The 9,687-nt window shown below is 43.6% G+C and overlaps 1 protein-coding gene across 1 annotated transcript in view; it reads right to left on the bottom strand.

Moving 5' to 3' along the window:
- Window positions 1-2,844: 2,844 nt before the first annotated feature.
- The window catches only part of LOC147106000 (uncharacterized), a 113,801-nt gene continuing 106,958 nt past the window's right edge, over window positions 2,845-9,687 (bottom strand). Inside the window, exon 3 of the mRNA XM_086008623.1 lies at window positions 2,845-3,394. The gene's annotated coding sequence lies outside the window, so the exon portion shown is untranslated. The remainder of the gene's footprint in view (window positions 3,395-9,687) is intronic.

Here is a 9,687-nt window from a genome sequence, read left to right as displayed (position 1 = left end):
CTCGAAAGCACGCGAAGACTTTCAGTGAAATCAATAATTATGCGATTGTAATGAGTGATAATGCTGCTGTCGGTGCTGTGTCCTACAAGGGGAAGAAACATGGGCAGAACAGAAATGAAAAGCAATCGGAGGATGACATTTTTAATTGTAAACGCTGTGGTTACAAACACCAGTTAAGACAATGCCCAGCGTTTGGAAAAATGTGCACAAAGTGTAATGGAAAGAATCACTTTGCCAAACAATGCTTTTCAAAAGTACAAACTAAGAAAGGGCAACGAGTTAATGTAATTGAGGACACTGATTTAAGTGAGACATTTTTTGTAGGAATGGTGTCATGTGACAATATCAAAAAGGATACAGAAAATATGCAGCCCTCAGAAATGGACAATGCTGAACATAAAGTTAATGCAGTAAAAGAGGACAAATGGATGATCCCACTGCAGGTAAATGGAGCATTAGTTACCTTGAAACTAGACACTGGGGCAAAAGCAAACTTAATCAGTATGAGTGACATTAACAATATGAAAGAAAAGCCCAAAATACAGAAAAAGTCAGTACTACTGAAGGACTATAATGGACAGAAAATAGATAGCTTAGGTGTATGCAGACTTAAAGTGACAGTCAAAGACAAAGTGCATCATCTCATGTTTTCTGTTGTGGCTGAAAGACTTGATTCGATATTATGTGACAAAGCTTGTGAAGACTTAGAACTGGTCAAGAGACTCTACCATATAAACTGTGCCATAAGCAGACCAGATGACTCAGGTGATGAAGCAGAGAGCCCATCAAGGATGAAAAGGCCAAAGGGTATCCATGTCTTCAAAAAGCCTAGTTTCTCCAAGAAGAAAGAAAAAGACTTTAAGGTCAAAGAGAAGCCAAAGGAAGAAAAGCACAAAGAGGAAAAACACAGGGAGAAAAAGTCCAAAGATATAACCGCAGCAGATGTTGTTAAGCAGTGGAAAGAGAAAAAGAAAAAGAAGAAGCCTGCACCAGAGCAGGAAGCAGTTCCGGTGGATACTCCTTCTTCCCTCAGGCCAATCTTTGGTGTTCCATTAGCCAAGGCTGCTGAGAGGACTATGCTGTATGATGGGATCCAGCTGCCAGCAGTTTTTCGAGAGTGCATTGACTACATTGAGAGTTATGGCATGAAGAGTGAAGGAAACACTGAAACCCTCTCCAAGCAAAGATCGCAAGGAGACCTCGATCTATACAAGAGCAGATTGATGACAATGCCGCAACTGCATCTTGTCATTCACCGCCAGAACAATCTCATGAAGACACATCAGACTTACCCGTGTTGAGAAGATCCACACATGAAGTAAAACAGCCTGATAGACTTAATCTTTGAGTAAAATGTAAAGCTTTGAAAATGTGTTGACTGTTTTGAAAATGTTTATGTTTATAGAGCACTAACAAAAGTGTTACTGTTATTATCTTTATTGTTTTCTTGAAAGTTGATTGATATTGATTTTGTTAAACCTCAAAGAAAGGGGGATGTAATGATCAATAACATGTCATTCTATAGTGGACACTAGGTGGAGCCGTAGAGCTGTGTAGAGCTGTATATATATAAGACTACACTACCCAGCTGTATGTATATTAAGACTATATTACCCACAAGGCAGCAGTCAAGATGGAAGCCTCTACAGATACTGTACCTAGTCCACATGTGCTCAATAAAGTAACTAGCAAAAGCTAGCTGTGTTCATAATAAGAATGTCTAGTTATTAATGAACATAAGAGTTATCAGCAGGAGTTTCATTAACCTTGATTGACCCGTAGCATGAGGTTGAGGACTTCTAGGTCTGCTCCCATCCAACTGCAGATCACTGTGCCTCCACCTCTAGTTGGTCTGTCCTGCTGATGGAACAAGATATACCCAAGGATGGTGACAAAGGAATCAGGGACATTGGCTAATAGATACGATTCTATGAATATAACTATTTCAGGCTGTTGCTTGACTAGTCTGTATGCTAGCTCTCCCAACTTGGGACCCCCTCCCCTCCTTGATGTTAGTGAGGAAGACTTTCCAAGGCTGACTAGGTTGAGATGAACTTAGCCTTATCCTGATACAATGTTTAGGTTGTTACCTAAAAGTCCTTCCGATTTTATTATTACTGACCTTTATAGTGATTGTTTACAACTGAACATTAAGAATCAACCTTGTAATGTAGGACTAGTGTCACATGTAGGCCAGACCAGATAGGACATCAGTGAACTACTTGGGTGAGTTGATGACTAGCTGGCAGCAATTAATACTGCAACTGAGTGAATTTCAATCAAAAAGTGTCGCAATAAAAATAAATATTTAAGACTGAAGAAATAGCGGAAAGGTTTGTGTTTGCTATGAGATCATAGAATGATCCAACACAGGAGGCCATTCGGCCCATCGTGTCTGTGCCGGCTCTTTGAAAGAGCTATCCAACCAGTCCCACTCCCCTACTCTTTCCCCAGAGCCCTGCAAAATTTCCCTTCCAAGGATTTATCCAATTCCCTTTTTGAAATTTGTTTTTATCTTTTTTGTATGGATAACTTCTCCCTATTAATTTGTCGCACTAATATATTAATTCTCATATTTACAATTGTAATCTTCTCCAGTTGAACGGGAACTGCCAAGATTTTCTGGAGTTCTTCCCCCACCCCCGCCCTCCCCAGTCTGCCTTTTTCAACCCAGAACCACTCAAAAGATCCGCTATGGCAGAATTTCATGTCCGTATTTCTCAAAATATGGTCCTGTCATTTAAGCCTGCTTCATCTGTACTTATTACTGTGCACCTGTTGTCGCAGGTCTAATGCTGTGATAGTATTTGCTAATATTTAAACCATTACATTCCACAACAGAAGTACAACATGAATATTGTTTAATCAGGACAGTTGTTGATCAATAATAGTCTTTACATTTACACAAGCAATTTTATTTATCTATCTTTAATATTTACAAATGACCCCTTTTTTCCCCACATACAGCAATGAACAAATTACTGGTCGCCATAATTTGCTCAGAGCTCACAGTGTAAGTCCTGTAACACCAAAGTCTCACAGCTCATCCTCAATTCTAGTGCATGATGACACTTTTTTGCTCTCAGGTGGAAAAATTGGTTTTCCCAGACTGCATAATTTGCACAGGCTCGCACATCACAAGCAAAATTCTTATTTCTTTTCATGTTGCGTATTCACGGTATTAAGACTTTTCTTTTAAAATAACTGAGGACATTTAAGAGTGTCGTGCAGTGATTAGAGGAGCAGAAGAGGTGACGGTAAACACATGCAAAACTTCCGAGGCAACTGTCTCTTCTGTTGGTTTCTGCTGGAGATTTCCCAGGCACGTGCTGAGCCATATCCAGTTGGATTTGTGGTTTTAGCGATGGGACTTTCTAGGCGTTTCCTCAGTGACCTGTAAAGATCAAGAGCAAATGGAATTTGATTCTTATATGTGATAGCAGGATGTGTGCACATTTTGCAAAGCCAGATCCATTTCCATGATCATGCATACTGTGTACAGTACTTGCTATCCTCCCTATCTCTGTAACCCCTCCACCCCTCTGAGATATCCACGCTCCTCCAATTCTGGCCTCTTGCGCATCTCCGATTTTAATCGCTCCACCACTGGCGGCCGTGCCTTCAGCTGTCTAGGCCCCAAGCTCTGTAATTCCCTCCCCAAACCTCTCCTCCTCTCTATGCTCTATATAGAGCAAATTAACTTTTCAATTCAATTCAATTTTTATTTGTCATATATGCAGCAGACGTGTGTACTGCACAATGAAATGTTGATTTTTACGAGTCCTCCCAACATTGGAATAAATATGGCATAGCAATGATAAAAATACTAATACAAATACAGTAATAATAAATAAAACAACAGTAATAAATAATAATAAATGATTCGTTCATGAGTCTTATGGCCTGGGAGTAGAAGCTGTTTCGAAACCTGCTGGTCAGAGACCGTATATAGTAAAGTGTGAGGTTGTGCATTTTGGTAGGAAGAATAAGGAGGTCACATACTTCTTGGAAAATAAGTGTCTAAATGTGGTAGAGGAGTAGAGGGATCTGGGGGTACAGATACACAAATCACTAAAAGTAGCGACGCAGGTTCATAAGGCCATAAAAAAAGACAAACAAAGCACTGGGGTTCATTTCTAGAGGGATAGAATTGAAAAGCAAAGAGGTTATGTTAACCTTGGTTAGACCACACTTGGAGTACTAGGAACAGTTCTGGTTTCCATATTATAAAAAGGATATAGAGGCACTGGAAAAGGTGCAAAAAAGATTTAATAGAATGATACCAGAACTGAGAGGTTATATCAGGAAAGATTGAACAGGCTGGGGCTCTTTTCTCTGGAAAAAAGACTGAGGGATGACCTTATAGAGGTCTTTAAGATTATGAAAGGGTTTGATAAGGTAGATGTAGAGAAGATGTTTCCACTTGTGGGGGAGACCAGACTAGGGGCCATAAATATAAGATAGTCACTAATAATTCCAACAGGAAATTCAGGAGAAACTTCTTTACCCAGAGAGTGGTTAGAATGTAGAACTTGCTACCACAGGGAGTGGTTCAGGCGAATAGTATAGATGCATTTAAGAGGAAGCTAGATCAACACACGAGGGAGAAAGCAATAGAAGGTTATGTTAATGGGGTTAGATGAAGAGGGGTGGGAGGAGGCCCGTGTGGAGCATCAACCTGGCATGGACCTGTTGGGCCGAATGGCCTGTTTCTGTGCTGTAAATACTACGTAATGCTATTTAATAGCCACCTTTAAGACGCTCCTTAAAACCTACCTCTTTGACCAAGCTTTTGGTCACCTGTCCTACTATCTCTTTTATGTGGCTCGGTGTCAAATTTTATCTGATTATGCTCCTGTGAAGCACCTTGGGACATTTTTACTGTGTTAAAGGTGCTATATAAATGCAAGTTGTTGTTCATGTTAACTGCTACTCACCCTGAGATACTGCTGAAGATGAGACAAATGCTTTAACAGGGCTGAGCTAAAATGCTGGCTGCAGCGGGACCAGTTTTACAAGGGGCTGGTATTAGGATCCAAGTAGGTAAGTGTGATGGTAATAGTTTCAATGTTAAGCACACCCCCAGTATGGTTATCAAAACAAAAGGCAGTTAAATAATTCCCCTCAATGCCTTACCTGGATTGCCCAGAGCGAACTGAGACCAGGAATGCCCCAGGTTCAATCCTTGGTCTGTGTTTAAGTAGCTAGTTTCAGGCCATAGTATTAGTAGTAATAGTACTCCAGAGACTTGAGTACAAAACCCAGGCTGACACTCCAGTGCAGTGCTGAGGGAGTGCTGCACTGTCGTAGGTGCCGTTTTTTGAATGAGACAAACTGAGGGTCTGCTCTCTTAGGTGGAGGTAAAAGATCCCATGGCACTATTTGAAGAAGAGCAGGAGAGTTCTCTCCAGTGTCCTGGCCAATATTTATCCCTCAACCAACATAACAAAAACAGAGTTTATGGTCATTACCTCATTGCTGTTTGTGGGACCTTGCTGTGCACAAATTGGCTGCTGCATTTCCTACATTACAACAGTGACTGCACTTCAAATGTGCATAATTGGCTGTAAAGCACTTTGGGACATCCTGAGGTCATGAAAGGCTCTATATAAATGTATAAGTTCTTTCTTTTAGTTGTCATAATGGTATGACAGTTGGCCAGAGTGTCAGCTGTGGCTCAGTGGATAGCACACTCGCCTCTGAGACAGAAGGTTGTGGGTTCAAGTCCCACTCCAGGGACTTGAGCACATAAAGCTAGGCTGACACTCCAATACAGTACTGAGGGAGTGCTGCACTGTCGGAGGTGTCGTCTTTCGGATGAGACAGTAAACCGAGGCCCCATCTGCTCTCCCAGGTGGACGTAAAAGATCCCATGACACTATTTCGAAGAAGAGTAGGGGAGTTATCCCCGGTGTCCTGGCCAATATTTATCCCTCAATCAACATAACAAAAACAGATTACAGGTAGACTATCCTTTATCCGAAAACCTCTGAAAACCGAAAGTTTTTTCGTTCAGCGTAAGTCGTGCGCACGACATGACCCGACTGGCGCAAAACATGACAGGAGTGGTCCTCCGGGGCCCAGAACAAGAATTCCTGCAGATTGTTGATACGCCGGCCTTCGCTCTCGATGTTAAGTGTGACTGAGGGAGCTCTGCCTTTCCCTGTGAGCAGGGCAGAGGGTCACAGAGTTCCCTCCTGGGTAGGAGATTGCAGGCCGAGCCGGGCAGTGTGAAGGAGGTACCGGGAGAGTGAACCCAACAATACAGCGGCCCGTCCGATAGCTGCAGCGGCCCATCCGATATGCTGCCGTTCTATCCAAACTTCCGGATAGACCAGCGCTAATGTTGTCAGATACGAAGGTTTTCATCTCCGTATCTGACAACAAACACTGTTGCTCAGCAACAGCTTGTAAACACTCGGCCCGTGGCTTGGAAGCGTCTCTGAAGCTGTTGCTAAGCTACAGAGACGCTTTCCAGAGCCTGCCTGTGAAAAGAATGCTAGGAGTTTCCCAGTCTGAAATAATACCTTCTGAAATCCGAAAATTTCCGAAAATCAAACTCAGCTGGTCCCAAGGTTTTCGGATAAGGGATAGTCAACCTGTATCTGTTTATTATCACATTGCTGTTGTGGGAGCTTGCTGTGTGCAAATTGTCAGCCGCATTTCCCACATTACAACAGTGACTTCACTTCAAAAAGTACTTCATTGGCTGTAAAGCACTTTGAGATGTCCGGTGGTCGTGAAAGGTGCTATATAAATGCAAGTCTTTCTTTTCTTTCTCTGACCCTTGGATTAGGGAACCAGAAAAAATATTTTCCAGGTACAGTTGTTTCCTGATTGACACACAAGACCAAGAAAGATGGTACTCTTATATTCAAAGTCAGGTGAGCAACATTGTGACAAAACTATTCAGCTGAAAACATTTGTACATTTGCAGTCTGTAATACATTTACTAATTTGGTCATCACCGTCCTCAGACACTGTCATGCCAGCAGAAGCACAATTCTACCACTAGATGGAGCTTCCAGCGCTCGGGGACAGAGGTTCCCAAACTGTGGCACGCACACAGACATCTCCGGGGGGTGCACGGGTGAAATTGTCCAGTGGCTGATTTTATTTATTAATTATTTTATTTATTTATTGCATTTTTATAAAGGCTACTCAGACGAAGCTTTAAAATTCTGTGGGAATTTGTTATATAAAGTAGTTAATTAACTTCAAGATGTGCCAATGAGAACGTAGATACACAGAGACAATGACGTACAGAGCCCGCGCCTCCAATCACCGTACACTACAACGTGGTTTCAGTTGCCTAGCAACTGTCCAGTCTAACTGAGCTCAGGATTAAGTCGGGGTTTTTTTTCCGGTTGTATACGTCGCACTATAACTATGCCGGGACATAACTGTGAAAAATGGATAGATGGCTAAATACAGGTAGTGTTACAAAGAACACACAAAGTATCAGTGATGAGAAGCAAAGTAATGACATTTGCCTTGCCAGTACCAGTGTACTTGCTGAAATCACTGGTGAAACAACGACTACAGACTCAACATGCAAATCTCAGCCTGTGAAGCGAAACGTTGACATCAGGCACAAAACAGGATCTATATCAAAGAGACGTAAACATGACGAAAAGTACTTCGAAATGAGATTTACTTGGACTGGAGCCGGTGAATACCCTCAGCCGCAGAGTGTTACGTTGTGATGACAATATTAAGGCCCTTGAAGCCTATATTTAGTGAGTTACAGAGTTGCTAAGTGAGGAAAACCTCACACCATAGCGGAGGAACTAATACTACCTGTGGCTGCAGACATGGTAAGCACTATGCTTGGAGAGAAGGCCCAAAAATTAATTCAGTTGTTGCCATTATCAAACAACGGTGTCACGTCAAATTAATGACATGGCCAATGATGTCCTCGCTCAATTAGTGAGCCATGTCATTTGCAGCCAGTATTTTGCTCTGCAGCTGGACGAATCCACAGACGTAGCAGTCTTAGCTCACCTTCTGCGGTACATTCACGAAGGTGCAGTACAGGAGGACATGTTGTCTTGCCAGTCACTGCCTACCAAAACAACAGCTGAGGAGATTTTCCGGTTGCTTGACAGCTTCATAAATCAACATGATATCGTCTGGTCACAATGTATTTAATCTGCACCGAAGGAGCAAAGTCAATGACCATTAGGCATGGTGGAGTAGTGACACGTATCAGAGCAGTCGCTCCCAATGCGATGCGGGTGCATTGCAGTATACACAGGGAAGCACTCGCTGCCAAGAGCTTGCTTACCGACTTGAAGGAGGTGCTGGACAATGCTGTGAAGATGGTAAACTTTATAAAAGATCGACACTTGAATTCCAGAATATTTTTCGCTCTATGTAATGAGATGGGAAGCGAGCATGTCAATCTATTGCTCCACACGGAGATTCAGTGGCTCTCATGCGGCAAGGTCTTGGCACGATTCTTTGAACTTCACTCCAAGGTCAAGTTCTTCTTTACAGACCCCCTCTCACTGTCTGCATGACACGGCATGGCTCTCACGGCTGGGCTACTTATCAGATATATTCTCTTGCCTGAATGAGCTAAAGCTAGGAGGACTTCAAGAGCTGAGTACAACCGTCATCAATGTCCAGGACAAACTTAAGTCTATGGTAAAAAAGCTGGAATTCTGGGTGTTGTGTCCATGTATAATAAGACACAGACTGCAGGAGAACGGTACAACAGGTGTTTACTCAACGTGGCTCACACTGGAACTGCTCTGTACAGATTACTACTCAGTGCTATATACAGGTGTGGTCACTGCCGGTACTGCAGTATACATGAGCTGTAAAAGATAGTTCCCCCCTTAAAGGTATATACATTACAATTCCTCCCCTTTTAGATTAACAGTACCATAACACTCATTTAACAATTAAATATCAAACTAATTACAATTAACACTTTTAACATGCAACATTAGCTGAAAATAGTCTATTTATATATTCAGTCTTTGGGGAGGCCTCCTGATCCTTTCTGAATAGCGCCTTTCCCGAGTGTCTTGCTCTTGGTGCGGAGGCGATTCTGGCCCCGTCATCGGTTGGTTCATCAGCTTCTGATGCTACTGTTTCTGGGGTAGATGCGACCTGTACGTCGGGTTCATCATCAGGTACATATGGGCGAGGCATGGGGTTGACTTGTTCCTGTGACTCTAGGATCTGGTCAGCATGGCGTCTCCCAATGGCTTAAAATGGCGTTTCCCGCACTTTCCATCCTCCCCCGCTGCTGCCAACGCCGCTCCCGGCGGTTTTCGTGGCAATGGCGGCGCCCTGTAGGTTTCGCGCGCTTCTCCTGCGCTGCTGCCAACGCCGCTCTCTGCGGTCCTCGTGGCAATGGCAGCGCCTTGCGGTTTTCTGCGCGTCTCTCTCTCCCTCTCTTCGACGCTGCTCGGCCCCTGAACACCAGCTGCGCCCTGTGCGCTCTGCCCTCTCTCTCTCTCCCCCGTAGACGCTGCGCGGCCCTTTGCTGTGCCGCTCGGTCGGGCTCTAGCCTGCCGCTGTCCGGGAAGGGTCTGCGCACTACCTGTTGCCAGCCCGTTTCGCTGGACCACCTCGACTGGAAAGCCAAGCCTGGCTCTCGACAGCCTCCCCCGCACTTCGAGTCTCTGCTGGATGACTGGGTGGTTGCTCGTGGTCGACGCCCAAGTCTCTGGC

This window comes from Somniosus microcephalus, chromosome 16 (assembly GCF_052327205.1).
Source record: "Somniosus microcephalus isolate GS21.2 chromosome 16, FLI_Smic_1.0, whole genome shotgun sequence".
In the NCBI taxonomy this organism is placed as follows: Eukaryota; Metazoa; Chordata; class Chondrichthyes; order Squaliformes; family Somniosidae; genus Somniosus; species Somniosus microcephalus.
Note: the sequence above shows the minus strand (reverse complement) of the source record. Positions and strands in the feature narration are given on the sequence as shown.